At 40.4% G+C, this 27114-nt stretch overlaps 2 long non-coding RNA genes across 2 annotated transcripts; one reads left to right on the top strand and one right to left on the bottom strand.

The window, feature by feature from the left end:
- On the bottom strand, positions 1-17188 carry LOC131833488 (uncharacterized). The gene is made up of 3 exons (XR_009354490.1): positions 17066-17188; positions 13645-13775; positions 1-494 (listed from the first exon to the last, which is right to left on the bottom strand). It is a non-coding gene; the product is annotated as an uncharacterized LOC131833488 (long non-coding RNA).
- LOC131833487 (uncharacterized) lies at positions 7950-21715 on the top strand. The gene is made up of 3 exons (XR_009354489.1): positions 7950-8060; positions 8337-8525; positions 21253-21715. It is a non-coding gene; the product is annotated as an uncharacterized LOC131833487 (long non-coding RNA).
- Positions 21716-27114: the final 5399 nt, after the last annotated feature.

Genomic DNA, 27114 nt, shown 5'->3' with positions numbered 1-27114 from the left:
GTGTCAAATCTCCTTTATTCAAGAGCACCAAACAATATAGGTAATAAAGATACACTCACAGAGAGAAAAAAGTAATGCCTCTCACAAAAACAAGAATAGGGGAACTTGAAATGAGTTCCATTCAGGCCAATTAAAATTAATGGAAAAGGAAGTAAAATATTTTTGCAAACTGGCACTTAGTGCCAAGTCTTTAGTAATATGAAAAAAAATGCTTCAAGTCTATGACTAGTCATATAAATACATATACTATACATACATATGTTAGCATTAGATACATCTGCATAGATTCAAATCACTAGTAACCAATCAGAATATAAGTTATATGTCTTCTTGCTGGAAGTTGCTTATCAGTTATCTTTCATTCTTCTCATATGAGACAATGTGCTGAAAGGAAAAATCCATTATTTCACTCTTCTCAGTTTGGGGTCTGTCCAGGACAACTCCCTCTATTTCTGTTTTTTTGGTATCTTCATATTCCCCAATTCACATGGGCCCTGAGGTTTAAAAAAAAAAAAAAAATGTAAAGATTCCCCTCAAAATGTGTGCCTGGATGGCTTAGCCAGTTAAGTGTTGGACTCTTGATTTCTGCTCAGGTCATAATCTCAGGGTTGTAAGATGGAAGTCTGCACTGGGCTCTGTGTTGGGCATGAAGTCTGCTTCGGATTGTCTCTCTCCCTCTGCCCCCGAAATTGTACATTCTATTTCTCACAAAAAAAAAAAAAAAAAAAAAAAAAGTGATCTCCCAAGTCCACCAAACCCTGTGACTCCATGGTAACTTTTTCCAGCAGTTTCCTCTGCTGACCCAGCACTTCCAGGTTGAGGAGGAAAATTCACTTTTATGGGCTGTCCAGTTTGCCGGCACCCTAACAGCTGACATTATAGTTTATATCATTCTTTCTGAAGAACAACATTGACAGTTCTGGGATCTCCCAATGGTGAGTATAAACTCATTGGAACAATGATCAATGGGCTTAGTAAATAACCAGTGAGTGAATTCCAATAATTGGATTGCAAATAAATCTCAACCACAACAACAACAACAACAAAAGGTTTCATTTGACTGCAGGTTCTGAAATGAAGGCTAAAAATGTGAAAGATCCAACTGTTACTTTAAGAGGCTATTAAACAGAAAACATCGTAAGTACTTAGGGCCACTGACAAGTGGTACCCAGAGCTCTGCAGACACAGAATGGCCTGAGAATGCCTCAGAGGTGGTGACCCCCATGGCTGTGGCTGGGAACTAGAACCAGCTGGGCCACAACAGTGAATCCAACAACATTCCTCAGCATTCCAGACCAATATCCTGCCCATGTAGGCTTTCTCCCCTTGAATTTCATATCTCTTTTCCATGCTTATCCATTCTAGGTGTTCCACTCACTTTATTCCTAGCTTGGTTTCCGTTTCCTATCCATAAAATAATGTCAGAAGAATGAACAAGGATAACTCATACAAAACACCTAACATACCACAGCACAACCCATCCAAAAAAGGACTATTTGATTGGTTGCTTGGTTGATTAAGTCATAGACTGAATCATTCATTCGATGTATGCAATATGTACAAGGCTCTGCACTAGGTGTGGGAGATAAGCTTGTCCAAAAAGTCATGGTGCTGGCTTGGTCAATTATTTCACAGTGCAGAGGAGAGTTTTTTTAAGCTAGGGTCTATGGAACTCTAAGGTAAAGATACGCAACTTCAGAAGTTCTGTGACCTCCTGAAATTCTGAGCAGAATTATATTGTGTTCATAAGTGCTTATGAAAATTTTTCTAGAAATAGAAGGTTTCATCAAATACTTGAAGGAATCAGCATCGGGGTCATCTTTGCCACCATGTGAGGAAGTCTACCTAAGATGAAAGCCAACAAGGAAGAACACTAAATAGAAATCCGGAAAAAGACAAAACTACAAAAAACTTTTGTTGGAAGACATTCTTTCATCCGAAGCTAAAGCTATATCTAGCCTGCGACTTTTTAGTTACATAAAGAATATATTTTAGTTTTTGTGCAAACCTGTTACAATTGTCTTTCCCTCCTTTTAGTGAGAGTCAATCTGGTTAATTCAGTGTAAACACTCCTTACAAACAAACAAAGCCACTAGTTTACTGCTCCCAGATACTAAGCTCTCTATTCTATGGTTATTGAGTCAACTTAGCTCTCTTATTTTTGGGGATCCATTACTTTACTCATCTCCAAATTCAAATTCAATCCCACCATAAGCCCATGGCTTACAATGCCTTCTTGTTTTACTTTATCATCTCTACATTCACTTCTTCTCTTGTTACAGAATACGACAACAGAGATTATTTTTCCACTATGATTGGCCCTGAGTCTCTTGCAAAATCACAAAACTGACAGTTAAGTTTCCTTCATTATTTTCACTCCCATCTTCAGCATGCCAGAGTGATGGTATAAACTCTGTCCAAATCAACGTAGTTTTACTCAGTCCTCACTGGGTATTCAATACATATTTGTGAAAGATCGTGGAATCTTTCTCTTTCATTCTTAAAGGAAGAGAAACACCAGAAACAGAGTTTGATCCCAGGGCCTCAGAGAGGGGCCAATCCCCAGGATGAGAGAATGTTATCTTCATCCTAACTTGGTATGTTATAGGTCTGAGAGGAGAGAGCACATAAAGTAAGAGAAGTGGGTAGACCCAATGCAATAAATTTGTGGCAACACTAGTTTCACTTTTATGGCACAAATTTTTAAAGCCTACCTTAAGCAATCATAATACATGAATAGTAAGTGAATAAAAACTGAAAGTTAATATTTGAAAGTGAAATCAGTCATTAGATGAAAAGGGAGAGATTTCTCTTTTCAAAAAATTCTTGTAAAATGTTTAATGTTATTTAAAATATTTAAAACATTGGCATAAGTTGCATTTTTTTAAACTATTGCAGATAGTTCAGTTGTGTTGCAACATATCCTCCAGTGGGAAAATTCTCTGGCCTCAAAATATCTAGAAAGTAGGGCACTGAGGAGAAAACACACACACACACACACACACAGACACACACACACACACAGGGCAAAAAGACAAATCCATTTGATTAAATAGACTTTATTTTATCATCATGTGTATATAGTATTCAAAACATAGAAAAATGTCACAAGAATGACTGGAGAATTTTTTTTTTTCACTGCAAGACCTGATTGAACATGAGAATTGTATTTCTGAAGCTATGTTTAAAAAAAAAAAAAAGAGGGCCTTTGCTGCGAAATGGCAATCCCTTGTTCGGGTGAGGTGGGGGGGGGGGGAACCGGCCCAAACTACTGGGCAGAGAAGAAAGAGGCTTCTTAGGAAATCCCTGTGAGCTATAAAGGAAGTGAGGACCCAAAAAATGCAGAGCCCAATAACCCCCTAAGAACCACAGAAGCCTATAAATTTCCATTGGAGGTTTTGAGAGTTGGCCCTGGTGACGGGGGAAAGGTGACACAGAGAGGAGAGGGAAGAGAAGCAACAACAAAGGCCTTTGGGGGGAAGCTGAAGGGATCTGGAGGCACAGTGACAGAATCCAGGGCAATGGAGACACCAGGAGTAAAGACGGCCGGACCCTCACCTTCCCACTGTGTTCAAACTGCCTGCAGAACGCTGGGGCAGACATTGGCCAGGCTGAGGGGCTGCCTGGACAGTGGGAAAGAGAAGTGTAAATCTCAAGAAGAGGGGAAATGCCTCTTTCGGAGGGGACTTTCCCTGGCCAGTGAGGTTTCAGATCATGTTCTGCAACAACCTCCTGGCTTGTGACAGCGTTTCAGGGAAATGAGACAACCCAAATGCAAATCACAAAGGAAAAGAAATTCAGCAGTGGCTTGAGAAAACAAACCGAGCCATGCTGAGTCTGACAAGGCAGAACTCAAAAGTAGCGTGAACTGTAGCAAGTGCTGCTTTGAAAGGGAAGAGCAGAGAGGAAGGGCACACGTCACTCCGGAGTAAAGAACGATCAGAGCCTCTGTTTCTGGACAGCCTACTATGTGCCTTGAGCTCTGCATGCCTCATCACTTATCCATCCAGCAGTTGATGTGAAAGAGATATTATTATCCCTCTTCTCATCTGTATGGATGAGGAGACACACTCCGAGAAATTAAGTGGGAAATTAGCCAACATCACCCAGTTCCAGGGCCAAGATTCAAACCGAGACCCATCTGATATCAGGGATCATGCTTCTCCCCCTGACCCTTCTGCCACTAATTGAAGTGACTCATGGCACAAATCACAATCTTCTTTATACCCAGACTTCCCTTTATGACACGGTACAGGTAAGCTTAACGTCAGATAAGACAGCAGCTTAACATCAGCCAGTTTCAGCCCTGAGATGTTGGTCACCGACCAGTTTTGTGGCAATGAGTAATTCATGCAACTTCTCTGAGTCCCCGTGTTCTCATCTGTAAAATGGGTCTGTGCTGGGGGCGCTCCGGTTCTCCACTTCCAGGAGGCATTCCTAGTCCTCACATGTCAAAGGAAGGAAATTTCAAAGTTGTGTTTCCTTTTTAACAGAATATACGGGATTGTCATGTTCCAGTCCTCTGTGGAGACCAGGCCTGTAAGGATCCCGTGCTTAGAAGGTGAAACTACTCTTAAGATGGTGTTTCAGAAGGCCTTGTGAATGGAGCCAGAGCCTTCCTAGCCAACCCTCTGTGAGCAGAAAGGCTAGATGGAAAAACAGCCACTCCACATTCTTCGCCCCTTCCCAGCATAAATCATCACTTACTGTGGGAAAGTGATTACTTGCCAGGATGTAGGGCCTGTGACTCATCATACGGTTGTCCTTAGCCCCTGATCAAGCAGGAACTAAAGGTGGAGAGCCTGAGAAGCTGGGGCGAGGACACTGAATTGCCAAGTCTCACCTATGACACCACTCGAGAGGCAAACGGAAAGTCAGATGAGCAGCGGGGCCAAGTGGAGTCATGACGCTGCTATGCTGCGCAGCCAAGCCCGGAGCAGAACGACATGGGCCCCTGGCTTTCTGAGTCATTCCTTGGGTCTGAGTCCTTACAGCCCCAAAGAGGCAATGATCAGCAACATGCAGATAATGCCACCCCTGAGCTTGTCCTGACAGGCAACCAGCTGGCGGAGGAGTGCTTGTGTAAGAAATACCCTCCTCATCCAGAAACACCAGCAGACTTCACAAAGAAAGGGTTAAACTGCTCCACATCAGAGCTCATATTCTAGAACAGAAATACATGAGCGATAGACACCACAAACACATTCCCTTGTGGTTTCAGCCAACACTGGGCTAGCCTTTCTCCTTTGTTGCTATAAGCTTTGGCTTTCTATTATATTTTTATATTTGGCTTTCTATTATATTTTTCTATATGGTCTTTGATGTCCTTAAAAACGTTCCATTTGAAGGGGCGCCTGGGTGGCTCAGTGGGTTAAAGACTCTGCTCGACTCGGGTCCTGATCCCAGGGTCCTGGGATCGAGCCCCACATCAGGGTCTCTGCTCAGCAGGGAGCCTGCCTCCTCCTCTCTCTCTCTCTCTCTCTCTCTGCCTACCTCTCAGCCTACTTGTGATCTCTATCTGTCAAATAAATAAATAAAATCTTAAAAAAAAAAAAAGTTTCATTTGAACAAAGAGCTATTTTGTGATCCAAAGCATAGAAAGTTAGAATTACAAACTGCATCTATAAAATCCTAGGAACTTACTAAGGGCGATAGGAAGATTGATCTGTTATCTAGGCTGAGTATTGTTCTCTACTTTCTTCAATGTCATAAAGGTAGCGAAAGTAGAAGTTCCTTATGGCAATGATGTAGGAGAAAAAAATTTTTTAAACTCTCCTTGTCTGAGGAGAGGCTGTTGGGTATGGTCTCGGGGTAGTGGTTTGTGATTAAGGAACTACAGCGAAGATACTTGGAATAATGAAATGCAACCAGTGTTAACTAGTCTTCAGCTGATGTTAGGAAACAGTAGGTCTTTGGATGTGAAAAATTGAGAGAATGGAAGCCTCTTCCTTATGGTAGTGGGATAAGTATAAAATATTTCTTCGAGTATGTTCCACAGAACTCCAGGCCCATGAGCCACTGCATAAAGAAGGTTTTATACTCCATAGTAAGCAGTTTGGAGAACTCTGCGGTGATGTCCTCCACGCCACACCCACGTGGTTGGAGAAACCTGGCACCTTTGTCAGACCTAGCATTTCCCGAAGTTACTAAAGACCTCAGAACCACACACCTCCCCTTTCATATTTCACGTGATCCTTATTAATCCCGTACAACTAGTGGTGCATGACCAATTCTTGGTAAAACACTGATGAGGAAGAAAAATAGAAGGGGAAGAATTTACATGGTAAGGGATCCCCAGAAGATTCCTGACCAGTGATGCCCCAAAAGGTAAGATACTAATAGGAAGAGAGGTAGTCAAGGGATACCAATGCAGTTGATGGGTTAAACCAACCAGGGGAGGGGATAAAAAGAAGAAAAGAGAGTTGGTTCTTATAATACTTAAATTATATGGCACACAACGTACCCAGCTTTGTGGGGAGGAATTATTACTCCATCTACCATTAGGAAGAATAAGCAATTCATCCAAGACCACCTACCAAGTACTTCAAGCACTGAGGCTCAAGCAAGCACTTCCAGCCAGACAGCCACAAAGGGCAGGATGCAGAAGCCGCTGGCCACCTAGATGGAGATGGGAATGGCACATGCGAGCTTGTGACAGAGCAGGGACATGGTCCTCCTGAGATTTGAAAAGAGATATGCAGGTTTTCAAACTTGGAGTGTGCTTTGCTCTGCAGGGAGAAGCAGGCTGATGCAGTAGGAGGAAAAAGAAAAAAAACAAAATCGAAACAAACAAAAAAGCCTTCTCTTTCCTTCCCTTCAACCTGAGTCCCTTAGTTACTAAATTTCTGGAGAAACGGGCAGGAATTGTGCCTTTAACACCTTTTCTTACCAATTCAAAGCAGGCAACATTTTCTCTCACAGGAGGGTCCTCTCTTCTGATGTCCAGAGGAAAACAGGCTCCAATTTTTCTCCCTCAGAGGGGACAGACCACAGGTAATCTACATGAGCACCCTTAATCATCATTTTGACTTCCATTCCTCCGGCTTTCTCAAACCCCTGCTTTGTGAGCACTTATAGCAGTATCTAGGAGTATTGCACAGCCATGACATGAAGGAGTATGCAAAAAGGCAGGTGCTCTGGCCTAAAAATCAATGTTCTCTTACAAGGGTCGCCATCAACTTTATCTAAATTGATGTAAGACTCTCAAGGTGGTTGGAATTCAGAGGAAAACTTTGGATTTTCATGGGTCTATTGTTTTCATGAGAAATAGTCTTGTAGAACCCATCTTCACACAATGCATGGATTGGAAAGACTGGGTATGATAGGCAAGGTGCTACCTAATCAGGAAGCTTTCACCCTATTTAATCTCCCCTGCTTAATACTAAGAAAAAAAATTACGCCAATATATCTGCTTTTACCTACAAACTACATAACTGTGCTGCCAACTAATATATTATGAATAATATAAAGCATTTTAGAAATGAATTTTTTAAAATGATATTTAAAGATACACTTATTCATTTTAACTATTTCCCTCATACCTCGATAAACCAAGGGCTCTATGCACCTCACTTTGGGATCACTGACCTTACCCTTTGCCTGTCACAATAGAACTCATCTATTAAATGAGCTCAGAAAGGTTTTGAGTCTCTAAATAATCTTGTTAAAATCCTAAACAGCCCATTAATAACATGATTGGTCTTAAGGCAATTGAACTATGCACTCAGAAGAAATCATCAAGCAAAAGAATTTAGGCCACTGGTTGGCTGGTTTATAACAAGTTCCTTCTATTTCGCCAAATGTTTTTGGATCACTGCCCACTGGATTTTAAAGGAACAACTAAATATCGTCTCCTTGGTAATGTTGTTTTCCCTCAAGTGTGGGTAATCTTGCAGAGCTGTTTCTCTAGAAGAGAACAAGGTTATGTGAAGGGGAGAGAACATCTTTCCCTTCAGGGTACTTATGCAATGCGGGGTCAAGGGCTGTCTACAGAACTCAAAACCAGATCTTTAGGGAGTGCTAGGAGAAGAGACGGAGCTGAATAGAGATGCTTGGGCATGGTGAGCACTTGAATTTTCAGATGAAGAGTGACTATCAGAAACACAACAAAATATTTGGCACAACTAATTAAAAAAAAAAATACAGGCCTGGGTATGGGGTATTATCTGAGGACAGGAAATCACTAATGCCCTCACATGCACTCTCCATATTGAGGTCCCCATGTGCAAAATTCTCCTATGTAGAAGGACAGTATTGGTCCTTTACCTGTTTTTTGCTTTAAAGGTGTGTTCACTTCTTTTTCCATCTAAAAAAAAGTCTATATTTGTTTTTAAAAGACTCCTTGGCAGGGAAACCCAGCAAACCACTATTTACCTCTTAGTGTGGCCTTGGGAAAAGGTCCTGTGACCAATGAAAGTGATAAGAGAATTGAGAATGTGGTGATCGGCGGCACAGTAGAGAAGGAAGATGCAAAGGGAAACTGGAAAGGCTCTTGATGCGGAAGGGGGAGACGCTGGGGCCAAGTGGTGAGTATGATCTCTGAAGGGTAAGCAGTATCACTCAGACTTTGGTTCAGAAACCATTCGAATGGCAGCTGCTCAAAATTCTGGTTCTTTGCTGGGTTAGTTCAGTGATCACCGAAATGAGGAAATAAGCCCAACACTTTTGTAAGCCTCAGAGTCCACAAGAAGTTATGAAGATTCCTGGTGGGCTTCCACAAGACTCGAACAGGAAGGCAAGGAAAGACAGGGAGATTCCACCGATGAGTCAGACCAAAGGGACAAGGAAGACTCCAAAAGTTTTTCTCAGACAAAATGAGTCCTTAAAAGTTTGGGAGAATAAAATCAAGTTAACAAATTTGGGAGATATGGGTGTGTTTCCTACAGAATCTGAGAAAGAACACGAAATGATAAAGCTTTGGACATAAAGACTGATGTGAGAAGGATGCTCAGATTAAAAAGAGAAAAACAGAAAGCAAAGGTGCTGGTCCCTGGGGCTGGAGACAAGTTGGGAGAGGCCCTTAAGATGTGGTTGGTTTGGACCAGGAAAGACCCAACTATACCTGGAGGTGCTCAGGGGAGGCAAAACAAGTCCATTGTCTGTGAGAGGAGGTACCGAGTGAGGCTGAGTACCCGGCCAGACTCTGACATACCCTAATTCTTAATGAAATCAGCATGGCAGTGACCTTGCCAAAGGTGCTTTAACTGTATGGCCTAAAGTAGACAAAGATTAAGTGTATCAGGAAGAACCACATTGATGGGAGATGACTAATATATGGATGAGAATTTCTCATAAGCTTTTTCTTATTGAATGCATCTGTGATAAAGGCTCTGGCATCAAATTTTATACAATACCAAAATTGTAAAAACTCTGAAGTGATTATTAAATGTGTGATGTCAGATCTAATGTAGGCACAAACAACACGGGACACCACAGACGGTAATTTAGAAGGTTCTAATCACATCTTGACAACAAAAACATGAGAGTTATATAATGTCAAAGCATCTGAATGAAAAGAGAAAAACACAGGCAATAATTTTTCTTGCAAAAGCCAAACATCTGGATATTTTGGAAGACCAAACGTATATTTCACAAAACCACAGCATTTAAAGTTAAAACATTCTATGATCTGCTTGGATCTAACTATTTTCCATGGTTTTCCACACATATGGCAAAATAGTATTGGTTCAATAACTAATAACTGAATATAATAATGATAATTAATATGTAGCAGAGGTTGAGCTTCAAAATTACAATATGATGTATGTATTTTAATGCCTGTATTTTATACATAATGAATCTTTTACAAATCATTCGCTCAGTTGCAAGACAAGTAGAGAGCTTCGGGACTCACAACTCCCTTTTGCTGTTTCCAGAATCCTAGTTCATCCTGTCTGTGGTCATTTACCTCTTTTAATTGGATTTAAACAAGAATTCTTTCTTTAATTAGCAATCATTTCTATTGCATGTTTTTATCTTATTGCCGCCTGTTTTATTTATGTCGGAGTGTCTGCTTCCTTGCCGTCTTCCCAACTACACTGTAATTCCTCCAGTGCTTACACGTGGTCTTCAGTTTCTGGCTGTGTTGGGAGCACAGCAGGTGCTCAATTAATATTTATTAAACTAAACAAGAGCTAAAGCTGACATAAAATTAAGAATTCAGCTAGAGTTCAGAGAGCATGTCAGATCATTTGCACCTTAACTAATTTCTGTACTTAAGCAAAACAAGTTAGGCCTGCAACTTTGATTTCATTGGGTTCTTCAGTATTCACATCAACTTGGATGCAGTTTTATTATTTTAAATGTGTGTAGTTCAGCTTGTTCGTTATGACTTTTCCTTTTTGTTTTTCCTTTAGCTGATTCCTTGCCAGCTTTTCTACACTTCCTTCTCACTCCCCACGTTGTCACTGCCTCTGGACAAATCCATTCGGTCATTTGTTAGATTTAAGATAAAAGTTAGAGACACAGGAAGAAAAAACAAACAGAAACCTTGGGCAATGCCTTTTTACTTTAATTTCATTTCCCAAATTACTATGAAAACAACTTAGCACTATTTTTTTTTCTTTTCCCTTTTAGCATATGGTATACCCTGCATAGGCAGCTATGATTTCCTAATGATTCTACCTGATTTTTAATGTCTTGCCTTTAAATATTCAAAACAGTTTGTTAAGTCCATAATAAAATTTTAACTTGTTATTTGAACTCAGTGCACAACTACTGAGAAACACGAAAGACAATTGCTGCCACTCATTTTCATAAGATAATCAGAATCCATTTCCTAGCGGGGGGAGGTATTTTGGGGGTTTGACACTTCTAGGCACAATGACTCACCTCCGTGTAGACCAGGCAGGGGGACACTACAGGCGAAGCCGGATACAAGGGCAACCTTTAAATGCTCCCAATTCCTGAATAGAGAGCAAGGTCAGGAGTGAAGCCCATAGCTATCCTTCAACGTGAATCTCCATATCTACCTCTCAACGTTTGTCTCCTTCCTACAGTTTGAATAATTTTTTTGAACTTGTAAATTTTGAATACGTTTTTTTGAATCAATTTCAGCTGCACAGAAATGGAGTGGGAGTATAATAAGCCCTTGCACCTCCCCAAACCATTAATCAAATATTCCGATACGTTCTGTTCTAAAGGGGCACACCTCATTCCATGATTTCCAGAACAGGCCAGGTCAAAATGCTGCACACCCAAAATTCAATATATTTGTCAATTTTGTTGTTGTTGTTGTTTTTTCTACAGCATAGTCCAAGGTAGCTCCCAAGTAGACTGCAGAACTGATTAATTTTATTTATTAAACTTTCTGTCTTATCCTCCAGCTTTCTGATTCCCTGGGGAATCTACATTTGCAGATAATACTTTGACACCCGAGTATGAACTAGACTTGATCGTGTCTACCCAAGTCTTCCACCTCACTGTTTCTGTGCTACAAGAACCACACTGCTCCGATGGAATTCTGTTCTTTGCAATGTATTTAATTCCGTGTTTGTTTCATTTGGTTTATTAGTTTGTTCTAGGGCTTTGCTCTTTATTTTCCCTCATGCGGGTATCTTGCCAGATTTTCCCTACTTTATCTTCTTTCTCCACTCCCCACTTTGCTACTGCCTCTCAACAAACCGATTTCCAGATTTAAACATGCTCATGTGGGTAATGTAGCTACATTATAATACTCAAATATGAGTATTCGAGTGGATCTATACAAAGTGGGGAGCTTGGGCAATTCTTACATGGTCTCCGGAGAGTTGCCTTGCCTGTGCAGATGTGAACTTTGGATTCACTAGGCCACTGTCCCAAGCTCTAACTTTGCGTCTGAATTGAAACCCGAGCCCTGGAATCCATTTGTACTGTTGACATTTGTCATTCTTGAACCCCCTGGTCACCCACCTTCACCAAACCCCTTCCCTAAAATACCAGCGAGACTAGTAATCTTTCAGAAATAACAAGAAAGAAGAATTTACAATTATTTTGATAATGTCTGTACAAACACCTATAAACTCTATACTTTCCATCATGCTAAGGGCTGCAGTGTTGACAGTAAGAAAGGGTCAAACCAAATATTTGCATCTAGGGCCTCACCTGTTAGACCAGCAGTGAAGAGGCCAAAGTACAGCCTCGAGGCACCCCCTGAAGCCTAACAGTGCACTTTATGAGAATTTCCTTGAAAGTTCCTACTAGCCTACTCTCTCCCGCCCACTGCCGGCTCCTTTGAAATGGAGATATCACCTCTCCCCATTCCCTTATCGAAAATATGTCCCTTACAGGATCAGATAAAATTGTTTGTATACTCATTTGAAATCCTTAGCAGGTATGCCTGCTTTGGACCAGGAAGACAGTCATTTAAAGTGACAGCAGATAAAAGAAGAAAAAATAATTCAAAAATTTATCCACGCTCTCACCATCTCTAGTCTTCTTCCTCGAGTTTGAACTGAAATCCCTTGTCTGCTGCCGTGAAGGGGAAAATCCCAATTCATTCTACTGGGAACCCTTAACACATCTTTCTTTTGGTCCTCAGATCATAGGAAATCAAGAATTTTAAAGGAAGCATTTTTATTTTGTTTTGGTAGATTGAAACAAATTCAGGTCCTTAGATAAAAGAAAGAGGAGGAATGGAAATATGGTCGCCTGCCCCACCTCAAGCCGGGAAAACTTATTGTCTCAAAGCAGCATTTTAAAATATAAATTTAGCATAAATAATTGCCAGGAGGAAGTGAGTCCATATTTCTTACAATAAAGAATGTTCTAACCAATGAGCTCCAAAGTAGATAGCCTATCAGACACTTACTAGAGACCTTCTGTGGCCACTGATAGACAGAAGCATTATGCAGACAGCAACCGGCTTGTGCAATGAGAATTTTCTGGATATTCTTCATGCAAATATCTTGTCCCTTTGCTAAAACAGAGGAACAGATACATCCATCTGTGTCCAGCGTGCATGTTCTCGGCTACAGGAGGACTGTCCTCATTGCGGATGATCCAACAAAGCATGGGGAGTGATCATATTTTTAATTTTTCTACTTAAAATATTCATTGTTAATTACAGACTAAATATAGCTTGAGCCCAGTTTCCAGGGCCAGTGACAGAAGTTATTTACAACCTGATTTTACTTCTCGATCAACAAATATACCAACATTTTGAGCTCGAAAATGATTTTTGCCAATTATTTTGCTCTTCCATAAGCATGCCTCCAGAATCATAGTTAGAAGCTGAAATACGGGAGCGCCTGGGCTGCTCAGTCAGTTAAGCCTCTGCCTTCAGCTTGGGTCAGGATCCCAGGGCCTGAGACCCGGCGGCCTTGGCTCCTGAGGGAAGCTGCTTCTCCCCCTACCCCTCCCTCTGCTTCTGCTTTCCCTCTCTCTCTCAAATAAATAAATGAAAAAAGTCTTGAAGATTTTATTTATTTATCTGACAGACAGAGATCACGAGTAGGCAGAGAGCCAGGCAGAGAGAGAGAGAGGAGGAAGCAGGCTCCTCCCCAAGCAGAGAGCCTGATGCAGGGCTTGATCCCAAGACCCTGGGATCATGACCTGAGTGGAAGGCAGAGGCTTTAACCCACTGAGCCACCCAGGCACCCCTGAAAAAAATCTTAAAAAAAAAAAAAAAGAAGAAGCTGAAATACATCCCATTCCTTGGATTCTTACCTTAATGGTTTGTTTTGTTTGGTTTTGTTTTTTTAAAGAAACAAGACCTCTTGTGGTCCTCAAGAGTATCCACACAGCCAACTTCCATTGGGCTAACAGTCTTGGTGTGAAAGCATTCGGTAGGGGCTCAACTGTGAAACCAAAAAGGCCAAAGATGGCTACTGAACACCAAGCATGTAAGAAGAATGAAACTGCCTGAGACTATTTAAAAAAAAAAAAAAATCCTAAATTATGATTTCCTGATGCCTCTGGCACAATAAATGCAACCCCACAAAGCCAGGAGCCTTCCACAGGGTGCTGCCCAGTCATGACTTAGTGGGAGCTCTGGGAGATACCCTAAACCCCAGAGAACATGCACATACGTGGAAATGCTCCCAGAGGCTTGTGGTGGGTCTATGCTGTGATTTGAGTCCCTTTATGACTAAATAGTTTATTTACCATTTCGTACCCCCCTCTCCAAGGGTTGAGTGGCTATGAAACAAACATTGCTCGGAGGATAGTTTGCTGGGTTTTGGTTTGCGTTTTCAACCGTGCACCGGTCCTTTCTGAACGCAATTGGTGGGGGCGTTGGAGGGGGAAGCACCAGGAGAGAATGCACGAAGTCTAATCATCTGTGATTCCACCCCTCTCTGCCCTGGGGTCACGGGGGCGGGGGGTCATTTCTCAATAATAAAAGGGTGGTGGGATCCGGATCCTTTATGTCCTCTTAGCTCCTTCCAAAAAGAGCCAAGTGGAGATTCCGCGTGTGCAGCGGCTTCAGCACGTCCACATCCGCCCCTGGCCTCTGGGAGGCCTAACCATGTGGCCTTGGGGAACAATAAATGCCAAGGTGTGTCAGGCCAGCCAGCTGACCATACGCTGTGCTTGGAACACGAATGGCTCCTTGTTTTCATGCTGAAAATATGCACCTCTTGGAACCTCTTACGTCTTGGTCAGATGTGCAGGGATGCGATTTACGTTATGGAATGCAGGATAGGCATTCGCTTGCAAGTGTTCTGATCCAAGAATCAGGTTTCTATTATACACACGATCTGTATTGCCTTTCGCAGTGACCTGAATACTTTTTTTTTTTTTTTTTTTTTCATTTTAGTTTTGGACTTATTTTTAAATGATTTCATTTTCTATCAAGCCCTAAGCCCAAAATGTCTGCCCGGAAGATAACTGCTATCAAATGTATTATCGAAATGTCCTAGAGACTAATTTCACAAGCTCCTTTTTCCTGGTGTCTAAGAGCCTTCGGCCTTACACCCAGGAAACCCTATGGTGTGGATAACAGAGAGGTGAGGATACGTCTGCCCCGGGTCCTCTCTCTGGGCTGTCTTCTCTTCTACGGGGTGGTGTGTGAGCAGACATGGCTGGGATTCCAAGCTTGTCAAAGAGACACCACAGGTTCCATGGAGACGTCATTAATATATTTGCTGGAGCTATTTAGATATTATTTTCTTTCTCTTGATGTTGTTTGTGTTCATTGAAGCTTACCTCTCAAGGATGTAGGGAATAAGAAATAAGTTTAATGTTTCTGGAACTTAGAAAGCCTAGGGAGCTTAGTTTTAAACCTTCACTCTACTACTAATGCAGCAGTAGGCTTTCGTAAATTGTTTTTCTGGGCCTCAGTTTGGGAACCCTGTTTGTATTCAGAGAGGTTTGGGGGTTTTGGTTTGTTTTGGGGTTTCTATTCTATAGGATCTCCCTGAGGCTTTGCAGCACAATGAGTATTGTTTGCTCCAAGAGTATCTAGTGAATCCCAAGCTGGCAAGACCACTGAACACTTTTCACCCCCAAAAAAGGGTTCCTATCCTGGACTCTATTGCAAGTGTTCTATAGAATATGGTCGAAAAAAGCTATAGAACTAGACGTGTTCTTTCTGCTTCCATGTATTATGAATCTATAAAGGCAATGCAGATTTGTACACATTGAATGGACATATAAAGAGGTCATTTATGAGCCTCTTGTATCAATCAAGGCTTTATGTTGCAAGTAAAAGTATTCACTATAGCTAGTTAAGGCAGAAAGGGACTTGCTCTAATGATCAGCTTATACCATCTAAAGGAGGACAAAAGAACCAGTCTTGAATACTTCCAAGGAAAATGCAGGAAGAAGTGGGCCAAAAAAAATACTCAACCACATTAGTTGTTCTAGCAAAAACACCCGTGTTGCTGCCCATGGGTTGGCACATGAAGCAGTAGGAAACTGGAGGAAACCCTCTCATGCTATCCTGGAAGGACCGTCTTTGCCACTGCGCTTGCTGAAAGGTGCGATCTCCCAGCATGTGAATACTACCTCACCTTGATTACCTCTGCCTCTAAATGGTACATGATGGTACAGGATTCTGAGATGGCCCGCAAGATTCGTGCTCCCTGATTAAATGCCCAGTACAATACCCTTTCCTTGAGTGTAAGCAAAGCTTGTAAATATGATGGGATATCACTTCCACAATGACGTACTATCATATGACAAAAAGGGACTTTGAAAATGTAATTAAAATCTCCAGTCAGTTGACTGGGAATTAATCCAAAGGGAGTTATCCTGAGTGGGTCTGACCTAATTCAGTGAGCTCTTCAAGAAGTCAGACATTCGAAGCTAAGAGACAGTCTCCTATTGGCCTTGAAGGAGCAAACTGCCATGTTACAGATAGCGCCACGGGGCAGAGAATGGCAAGGAGCCTCTACCAGCAATGAATGACCCCAGCAAAGGAACAAGGAGCTCACTCCTGCAACTGCAGGCAACTGAATTCCAACAACCAGGGTGTGAGCTTGGAAGACAACCCTGATGAAAGTATAGTGCTGGCCAACATCTTCATTTCAGCCTTGGGAAGCCCTGAGCAGAGAGGATCCAGCTACTCCATGCTCATACTTACGCTCTGCAGAAATTGTGAGCCAACAAATGATGTTATTTTAAGCTACCAAATCTGGGTAATTTGTTACACAGCAAAAGAAAACAAATATTTGCCTTTCTATAATAGAGCCAGGTGGTCCTCAAAATTAAACTCCAATGGCTTTTTCCTTTCTGCCCTCAAAAACTTAGTTAAAAAGAGCCCACAGTGGTTGGTGTTGGCATTAGGTCAATCAATTTCTAATATCAGCAACCATCTTCTTTGGGGAATTCTTTTCCAAAAGTCCATGTCTCTCATAGGACATACGATAAGCTTTAAAAAGTCCCTTAGTTTTTGTTTTGGTTTGGTTTTTTAAGATGACAAAGATCAACCTAACATACAAGAACTCAAGAGAAAATAATGAGCATTTTCGACAGCAAGTCCCTTTTATGAATCAACCAGTTGTCTAAGCTGACACACCAAGATTTCTAGGTTGATTCCTCTATAAAATTTTTTTTTCTTCATGGAACAGATAACTTTTTTAGGAAAATAATGCTATTCTAGGAATAGTCTCTATAATGGGATTCTTTACATGGAGATATTCCATACCTTTATACATGTATTGATAATCTGTGTATAGGGCCTCGCCTCTGAGTCTCACCAACGATGAGTGTATTGGTTATATTTTCAGAAGTTTTTTCCCTGAAAATTAAAGAAATCATCAACAAAACCAAATTAATGAGGGAAGGATTTTTTTTTTAATTTTTCCAGAAGAGAAGTAAAAGGGCAAATATCATTAATTTGATAATATACAGTATTTCTCCCTGGGAATAGGAGGAGACAGGGATCCCACGGTACTCCTAGAAAGTTAGGACGTTTTCTGGTACAGCTGAACTTGTTTCTCATCCTTATATGAATGCCTACTCACATACCCCTTGTCTAGCCTACCACCTTCCCCACATTAAAGTGTTTCAGTTTCTATTTGTTCTATCCAGTAAGTCTGAGCCATCTCTTCTGCCTCATTAGTCCTCCCTGCCTGAACTTCCTCTCATTTCAGAACCACCTGTGGTGAGGAAGGGTAAACAATGAGAATGACAATTAAGAACCCCGTGATCTTGCTTTACCTTGTGTCGTAATTTCCCAGACCTGTTCCTCTTGGCCAGTGTTGAGCCAGGCATTTTCTCCCCTGAAGGCTGAGCAACTTCTTACAAAATCACATTCTGTGGGTTTTCCCAGGTGCTTTTATTTCCTGAGCATGGTATGGGTGATATAGTCCCTTCATTTTTACAGGCTGAAAGTTTGCAAAATGCGTTCAGAAAGTCTTGACTCAGCTCATTTGATCCTCTCAATAGTTCCATAGGGGTCAGGCCCAGTGTCATTATTTTCCATTTATAAATAACAGAAACTTGTTTCTGGAATTACGTGGCTAGTCTAGACCGCAGGAAGCCGTGAGGCTGTGATTGGAACCCACATTTTTCAATGTTAAGTCCGTCTTTCCCCAGGATTCTTTTCCTCTCACAAAAATATCAGTGAATGGATGGAAATAAATATCCAATAGGCACTGGCTTTCTACAGTTCTCTCATCTCACTCACCCAAATCCTCTGCCTTTATGAAAAGCACCTGTGACCATGGCTAACACCATGAAGTACAAGTTCCCACACATAGATCTGGATCCTGCCTACCTCTAAGCCTGACCCTTTATCTTCTAGGAACACTCCATTTTGTATAGTCCATTCCTCATACTTTCTTGTTTCTGCCTAGATTTGCCTCTGACTGCATTTTTTTGTCCGAGTAAGTTGTATTTGTCCTTCAAGACTCTGCTCAGACTTTGCCCAGGCTGGTCAGGAAGGACCCCTTCTGTGCCCAGTCTGTTCCTCTCTTTATCACAAATTGTTAAAATTTCTGCTGAGACGTACATACGTCTCTAGGGTATGGACCCACGTCTTATTTATATTGTGTCTTCTGTATTTAACAAAGCGCTAGGAATTTCGTCCCCAAAATGCATGTAGAATTCAGATTTTTTTAAGGAGTGGATTTACTGGCAATGAAATAAAAACCAAAAAACAGTGAACCTCCAAAGGAGAAATTTCCCTACCTACACTGGTTCGGAGGGGACTGAGAGTGTAAGAATGGAATGAATTACCATTAGTTGGGCTGGACGTGGGAGTGGAGAACAGAGGGGAACATGCCCATAAACTCTGGAAAGTTCTCCTGAGGATCCTAAGGATTTAAGGTCACATGGTTGGGCACTTCGGGGCCATGGAGCTACCTCTTTCAGCCCTCCCTTCCAGAAGATCTGCAGCAGGGAACATAGCTCTCTGACAGCCTCAAACTGCCATTAACTAAGGACCCACTGCAGCATTCAGGTTAGATCTACTTCCCATTTGCTGCTCCCAGACAATGAGAACACAATAGGAATAGTAAGTCTGGGCCACTTCTGCCTGACAGAGGACTCCTCCGATGGGAAGTGAGCTTGAGGAGCTTGGGGATTCCTACTGGCCTAGCAGAGACTTTCTCAGAACTGCACTGTGCTCTGAGGCTGCTTCCAGCCCAATTCTCCTTCTCTCCTGAAGCTGCTGCTTGCCTATTCATGTCCGCCACCCGTTTTTTCCTTCACAAGTCTTTCCCCCTGGGAAGGGAGTTTTTCCCCATCTAATCCCTCCTTGACATCTGTTCTTCAGAAGAGCTGGACTTCTGAACTCACAGAGTTGGTACTTAAAGTACTTAAGATTAAGTCTAAAAATCAAACTTAAGACTTGCTACTCTAAATCTGTAAACTATGCTTAAAATTTAGCAACACCCTAACTTAGTCTAAAGCTATGTGGTGGTTTAGAATCAGAGCTAAAAATACCACAAAACAGGACAAATGTTTTCTGCTTCTGTATATCTGATATACACACAAGCAAAATAAAGGGTAAAAGTAGCCCAGGTTGGCCAAAAGTCAAGGGAAAAATGTCATGGCTCAGTTGACTCGTGGGACAATGGGAGTGTGACCATGTCATGGAGGTTCCAGAGGGGCTGAAGAGCTTGGACCAGGTGTCCAACAGTTACAGAGTGTAAACAGCTCAGCTGTCCCCACCACTAGCCAGGCAAGGCATCTCCCAGAGTAGAGGAGATGACAAGAAGTGAATTGTGTATCAACTGCTATGATGGGGTGACATTCCAACCTATTTTTAAAAAAATTTGTATTGGGCATCTCAAATCATTTTATATTTTTGTTGTGGTTATGGATTACTCATGATGGGAAAGGTATTTGAAAATCATGCACGGGGCACCTGGGTGGCTCGGTGGGTTAAAGCCTCTACCTTCAGCTCAAGTCATGATTCCAGGGTCCTGGGATCAAGCCCCGCATGGGGCTCTCTGCTCAGCAGGGAGCCTGCTTCCTCCCTTCTCTCTCTCCACCTGCCTCTCTGCCTACTTGTGATCTGTATCTATCAGATAAATAAATAAAATCTTTAAAAAAAAGAAAAAAAAAGAAAATCATGCAGGTTGTAACCTGGAAACATTTTATTGTATGGAGATGTCATTCAGACACCAAACAGCAAAGAATTAACCCTTAAAAAAAAACAGCCTTCAAGTAGAGACCCCAAGCACCATGAGAGCAGTCTCTAGTCCCTCAAAGACAACAACTATTCACCCAGACATGCTGTGCTGTGTTTCAACTCTCTCACAGAATCTTCTAAACTACAATTAAATTCAACTATCAGCCTGGCCCGTAAGCATGAGGGCAAGCCCGTGAAGTGATGGAGTAACAACTTCTACACATGGATACTTTAGTAACTCTGTCTGACTGTTTTTCTTATCTTCTTTATTTTTCTGAGGCTCTTCTCAATGTGACCTATAGTTTTGCCTTCAAAATAAGATGTTTAAAAAAAAAAAAAAGTGATTGAACTTTTCAGTAAATTCCAAGAAAAACAGGGTATATGTCAGCCATGATGAAATCCTAGGGGATTAGAGCTTCTTCATATTAACGCAGTGTCTCTCACCTTTATCGGATTCATTGAAAAACACAAAATAATGTACATTACGGTCCCTCCCACACCTGCCCTAGAGATTCTAATACACTCCCCAAAAAAGAGTTGGCCCCCAACCTCTGTGAAATTTGGCAGTCAACATTTTCCAGAACTTTTTCTCTACTGTTTAGTACTACAGAAATAAAGGGCCTTTCATTTTCTTTTCCAAATATAAAATTATATAATGATACTGAGAATGTTTTCTCAAACCACAAATATCCTAATGAATATTCTGATGTATCCTTTCCCATCTCTGAATACCAGGATTGGTCTCACCAACGTCAGTTGAGAATTATTGGTCTAACCTAACACTTTTCCTTCGCAAATGAGAAAAATGGAGGTCATAGATTAAATAATTTGCCCAAGTTTGAAAAATTAATAAAAACTGAAATTTATTGGGGCGCCTGGGTGGTTTAATGGGTTAAAGTCTCTACCTTCGGCTCAGGTCATGATCCCAGAGTCCTGGGATGGAGCCTCATCGGGCTCTCCGCTCAGTGGGGAGCCTGCTTCCTCCTCTCTCTCTGCCTGCCCCTCTGCCTACTTGCGATCTCTCTATCTGTCAAATAAATAAATAAAATCTTAAAAACAAAAAACTGAAATTTATTAATGTAATATAAATTTCTTTAATCAATTTGAAGAGGATGGCCCAAATTTGTTGAGAGGCAGTGAATATAATAACCAAAACAGAATTATTACCCCAAAATGATTAAATATGATGCTATGTTTCCTATATTATAATTTGGTTCTACCTATTAAGTTCCCACATTCTTTTTTCTACACAGCCTCTCATGGTGAAGACAGTACACAGCAGAGTACAGTTCTTGCCCTCTGGGAGCTCATCATCCAATGGGCACAACAGACAGATGATTTATGATGTAGCTCTCATGACTGGAGAACAAAGCAACACTGAAACACAGACGAGAACACCTGAAACAAGACAAGCCTCATGGTCAAGAAAGCTTCCTGGAGCACTCTTCTTGTCACTGCACAAGATATTCCTAAAGCCAGAGCTTGTAACTGGTCGCCTTACTACCTCCACAGTGCCTACTAGTCCCACTGGCTTACTAACCCTTCATAAATATCACTCGTCCCTTTGCGTAACAGTTTTCTACATTGTTCTATAGCCAAACAGTTTCTACAACTTTGCAAACCCATGATTGAACGCATTGTTCTTTTTGTTTCTTTAAACTTGAATTAAATGTTTACCTAACTGTAGAATATCAAGAAAAATCCCACGTCTTCTTTCTTTTACTTATGAGAACTTGGATACTTGAGTGTTTGTATACATGAAAACAAAAATAGGAGTCTGTTTGTATGCATCTTACAATTAGAAAAATAAATAAAAATAAACTTACCAATTAAAAATCTTCAGATCAGATTGATGGCCTGGGTTATTTTAATCATAATATAAGACTCAAAAAGGTTTAGGGTCATGTTACAAGATCTATAATTTGATGACCCTCAACTGCTTCTTTCCTCCTCCCTTTTCTATTGGCTTCGGGGCTGGCCTGGACAAGCAGTATGACAACATAGCCTTTTTCTCAGAACACTAGAATTGTGCCACCCACCAATGGCCGGAGGCCAGGGCACTGCTAGTCACACCGACATGAGTCAGGATGTGGTATACTAGAATTCCCACTCAGGTTCTTTCCTGATGGCTTTCTTGGAATTGCCGCCATCAACGGCAAGATGGTAAGAAGTGTGTGATATAAAAGAAATATGTGGCTGGTCAGAAACTTGACCCCCACTCTTGTTACTTTCTAGATTTGTGACCATTAGCAATTTTTCTAATCTGTTCTGCTATTTCACAGTTACCGTAAAAATCAGAATGAGACCATGAAAATTAATAGTTTGATTTCTGTTAGTGAGAGAAAAGCATTCACATATTTATTTGGTCAGAGTGTAAATTATCAGACCTTCTAGAGAACAATTTATCTAGTAATTATTAAACTTTCCAATGCCCTGAACTTTGGCCTAGTTACTCCTCTGGAAACTTAGCCTCGGGAAATAATTAAGAAAGTGCAGAAAGATATATGTAAAAGGCTGATTGTAATAACAAAATGTTAAAGACAGCCGAATGTCCAATAATAGAAATTGATTAAATAAATTAGAATGTACTTACATAATAGTATATTACACAGCAGCTAAAAATAACGTGAAAATGTAAAATATAGCTATTAGTACATAATGGCATATAAAGGTAATTATTAAGTTACAAGCATGTACAAGATTGCATATATGATGAGAGAGATATATGCATCCATAAACATCTATTTAGAGACGTGGGGTGAGTATGGAACTATGCTCACCTAAGTACCCAAAAAGTTTAACTCAGAGTAATGTATTTTATTTTTCTTCTATTTACATGTCTGTGTTTTCTAATTTTTCTATAATGTTCATATATTTCTATTATAACAAGTGAAGATAACTTTACATTTAGAAAGCACAGTAAAGTGTATGACAACCTAGACTCCACTGCTACGGTATATCCAGGGATCAGAGTACTATATATACCTATGAATTGTAAAATGGCTTAGGTTTTGTCTGTCACTATAAAGTTATAATAGAAAAAGCCCCCCTTGGGGCACCTGGGTGGCTCAGTGGGTTAAGTCTCTGCCTTCAGCTCAGGTCATGGTCACAGGGTCCTGAGATGGAGCCTCACATCCTGCTTTCTGCTCAGCAGGGAGACTGCTTCCCCCCCATCTCTCTCTCTGCTTGCCTCTCTGCCTACTTGTGATCTCTGCCCATCAAATAAATAATTAAAATCTTAAAAAAAAAAAAAAAAGAAAAAGAAAAAGTCCCCCTTTTCCATAATAAGATATTGCTAAGCATTCAAAATACTGAAATATTTTATTCATTTTCACTCAAATCAACACTCTGTTAGTAAACTTAATTGAGGTTAATGAAGAAACTGCAGATCTCCTTGTAAAAGGTGATGTTGCAAAAGGGGAGGGGAAAAAACCCTGATCCTTCCGTCTTGTATAACAAGTTTGACAGTCTTTACCCACTAAACATACAGCAGAGTGTGTCCTAAAATAGTTACCTCATTTGCAAATAGGAAACTCCAGTTCTATTGCTGGTTCCGGCAAAAACTTTCTACAGAAACTCAGACAAGTATAACTTGTCTGTGCTTGAATTAATTTGTCTATGAAATGAACATCATGTTGGCAAAGCCTTTAAGTGAAGTTTAGCTTTTGAATGTAAAAATATTATAAACCTCCTTAAAATTGAAGTAGGAGGAGAATTTGGAAGAGGAAGAGAAGAAAGTTTTGATGATTCATTAAAGGAAAATTCATAGCCATTTCTCCAACGAGATGCTACAAAATCTCTTTAAGGAGACAATTCCAGTGATTTAACTCCAAAAACTTACTCTGTGGCTGCTAAAATTTGAACTATTGGCCTTCATATCTGACTTATAAACACCAGTATATGTTAGTTACATGGGTCAAGTCTTTTAAAGTTTTAGCTAACTTTAATTTAAATACTATGTTTATTCAACAATACTAAACTTTTAATGTGAAACTACCTGAATGACACAGTATTGTTTTTCAAAATAAATTACTGAACTATATTTTATTGAACCATCAACTCATAAATATATGGAAACACAACTAATAAAGAGAAATCTGTATCTCTACCCATTATTGACTATTTTTCAAGTGAAGGAGTCATGTAGAATTCACTCTAAGACATTCCATAACAAATGTATCAGGTCTGAGTCTACTGAAACAGCAGTAAATGACTCTCTTTTCAAAGGTATGTTAATGATTTTGGAACACAAGGACAATATTTCTCAATTTCTTCCAGTCCCTAGCCTATACAAAGAATGACAGCTGGCACTCACATTTCCTTTCCTCTTTCTACACTCTTTAATCTGTTATCTGTATTTTCATATTCTTAATTTATAAGCTTATGTCTCTGTCTATGTCCAATCCATTCTGAAAGATGCTATGGAAAGTACAACATAATTTAGCCATCAAAAAAAAAAAAAGAAATTAAAACATAAATTAAAAAAAAGTTTCTTGATACAAGTAAACTTAAAGGACTGCCATGTAATGCTAAAGACAATAAAAGACAATTCACATTCAAAAAGAAGACGAGTGCTCCAATGCCCAAACTGAATTAGAACTGCATGTGATCAGTACCTTTCCTGGAACAAAAGAGGTGCTCAGTACATGTCAGAGGATTTTGTTTTCCCTTGTGCTTTTTCTTAGCTGGAAGTTTCGTCAAAGTCAGAGCTAAATATTAAAAGATGGGTAAGGCTTGAATAGGCAAAAGGAAATGGAATAGGCATTAACACAGGATATTGTTATGACAAAAGGCTTAAAGACAGGATGACATATTCTGATTCAATAAACTGACCTCCTCAGTTGGAGTAGTGGTGTTGGTAATGGAGAAATGGATGTACAGATGTGAGTCCAGTGGTCTTTGATGTTTGCACTTGGAAATGGGCATCTATATACCCATACTATCAATGGAGTATCCATCAAATTTATACTGGATCTAAAATGAGTGCTTGGAGCTCATTAAGACCTCTAGTCTCCCTCTACTCTTTCTGTGCTTAACAGCCCTCTCTTACCTTTACTCCCATAATTATCCTGGTTAGGTTTTGCGGTTGAACATTCTTTATTACCAATGCTCTGGATTCCCCTGCCCCACTGGCAAAACCCCAACACTAGGTAAACTCAATTGTTTACTTTTTCCATGCAACTTACCTGGTTTGTTTCTGTGTTGCATGGTACAGGTGAGAAGTAACAATTGGTCAATTCACAATCATAAATCTGTGATCACCCCTCTCAGGTGGGCTCCCCTAACCTGGCTGTCAAGGAGCTGACCAAAATTCCATAGCCCTGCTTCCATCTTTCACAGCACTTCAAGCTCTCTCCATTCCCTCAAGATCTGACAGCTACATTTCACCTTGCATTTCCATCTAAGAACCTTTCCTCCTACTCCCCTGAGAAAATAGAGATCATCATAAGAGAACTTCTTAACCTCTAACTTTCAAATCTATCAAACCTACTTTTGTTTTCAACCTCCTTTTGTTTTTCTCATACTGGAAAAACAGCAGAATCTATCATTTTATATAAAGCCAATCCCTCAACATGTACTTTGAATTACATTCCCAGTGTTCTCTGGGACACTGATTAATTCCTCTCTTTCTTACGTATCAGTCTTCTCTCTTTCTTACTCCTTCTTCAGCAGTATTTAAACAAACTCAAATCTTGTGACCAGGAAGGAAGGCTCTTCCTCTTTCCAACGTCCTTTGAATCAAATATTCTACTCTTCTACTTTTCTTTGTCAACCTTCTTAAAAACCTTGACTAGACTCATTTTGCTCTCTCACTGGTCACTCTTAACTCCTTAATCCACTGTCATCTAGTTTTCTCTAGAATTCTACTAGAATTGCTTCCATCAGGATCACTAAAGTCTATGTATAAATAAATTCAGTGGATATTTTCAGTTATTTTAACAACTTGCCTTTCCTTCAACATTTGAAACTGCTGATCACTCTTGAAAATACTTGTATTTTGTGGCTTCCATGGCTCCTCACACTAGTGGTTCACCACTTACCTTCTGCTTCCTCTGTTGCAGTCTTCTTTAAGAGTTTCTCTCCTTATCCTCTCTCCTTAACCCCCTAGGAGAATAAATATTAGCCTTTATCACTCTTCATTTTCTCTGGGCTATCTTATTTATTCCCAAGATTCCAAAATTCTCCCAAATCTTTAATCTCTATCTCTTCTGTGAGCTCCCTGTCCACATATTCAATTTTTTCTTGAGTGTCTTTAAGTGGAGACACATGAGCAACCCAGACTCCACACAGGTCCCAAACTAAGGTCATTCCCTTCGTTAACAAAGTGGCTTCCCTTAAAGGGTTTGCTGCCTAAGAAAAGGCTGTCATAATCCAGCCAACTGCTCAAGTCAGGACTCAAGAGTCACGTGTGTGTGTGTGCATGTGTGTGTTCCTCACACACACTAAGTCCACCACCAAGTCCTACTGCATCTCATGCTGATTATTGCAACCTTCCTATTACCCAGTTCATTTCATCTTTTCAACCATCTCAGTGACTGAAACTATTTAAAGTCATGTCATCTTCCTAAGTCATTAGTGTACCTAGAAGGATCATCTGTGCACAAGTTTAAAGTTCTGGTTTCCTTTTTATAGGAGACTGAAAAAAAAAAAATACTAGGAAAGGTCTTTTGGTTCCTTCATCACATCTTTTTAATGATAGTGTTGATTAAGATCACATTCCCAATTTTTGCCCAACAATTTTTTGCAGGTACATATCATCAATGTTTAGTCATGCTGACAAAACTGGAAAGAATGTGTTTTCTTTCTGCAAACATAACATTTCTATAGCCTCTTAAAATACAGGTTACTGCTATTTGGCTGGAGACATCAATTATATATGTGTAACAGGCTGAGATGAAATAACTGAATCAGTATTACCGGTATCTGTTGGAATTAAGAGCAGTAATGAGAAGGTCACAAGGAAATCAGATTTTCATTGCTCTATTACCTACAAATGAACCACAGATTGCCTATGTAAGGCAAAGTCACAGGTAGTGCTAGGCTGGTCTTCCATGGCCACTTTCCCCAGTCACTATAGAAAGATGTCCACATGGGGACTTCAGTTTAAAGCTTTC

The sequence above is a fragment of the Mustela lutreola genome, chromosome 6 (genome assembly GCF_030435805.1).
Source record: "Mustela lutreola isolate mMusLut2 chromosome 6, mMusLut2.pri, whole genome shotgun sequence".
Classification (NCBI taxonomy): Eukaryota; Metazoa; Chordata; class Mammalia; order Carnivora; family Mustelidae; genus Mustela; species Mustela lutreola.
The sequence above is the reverse complement of the archived record's forward strand: the minus strand, read 5'-3'. Positions and strand labels throughout refer to the sequence as shown.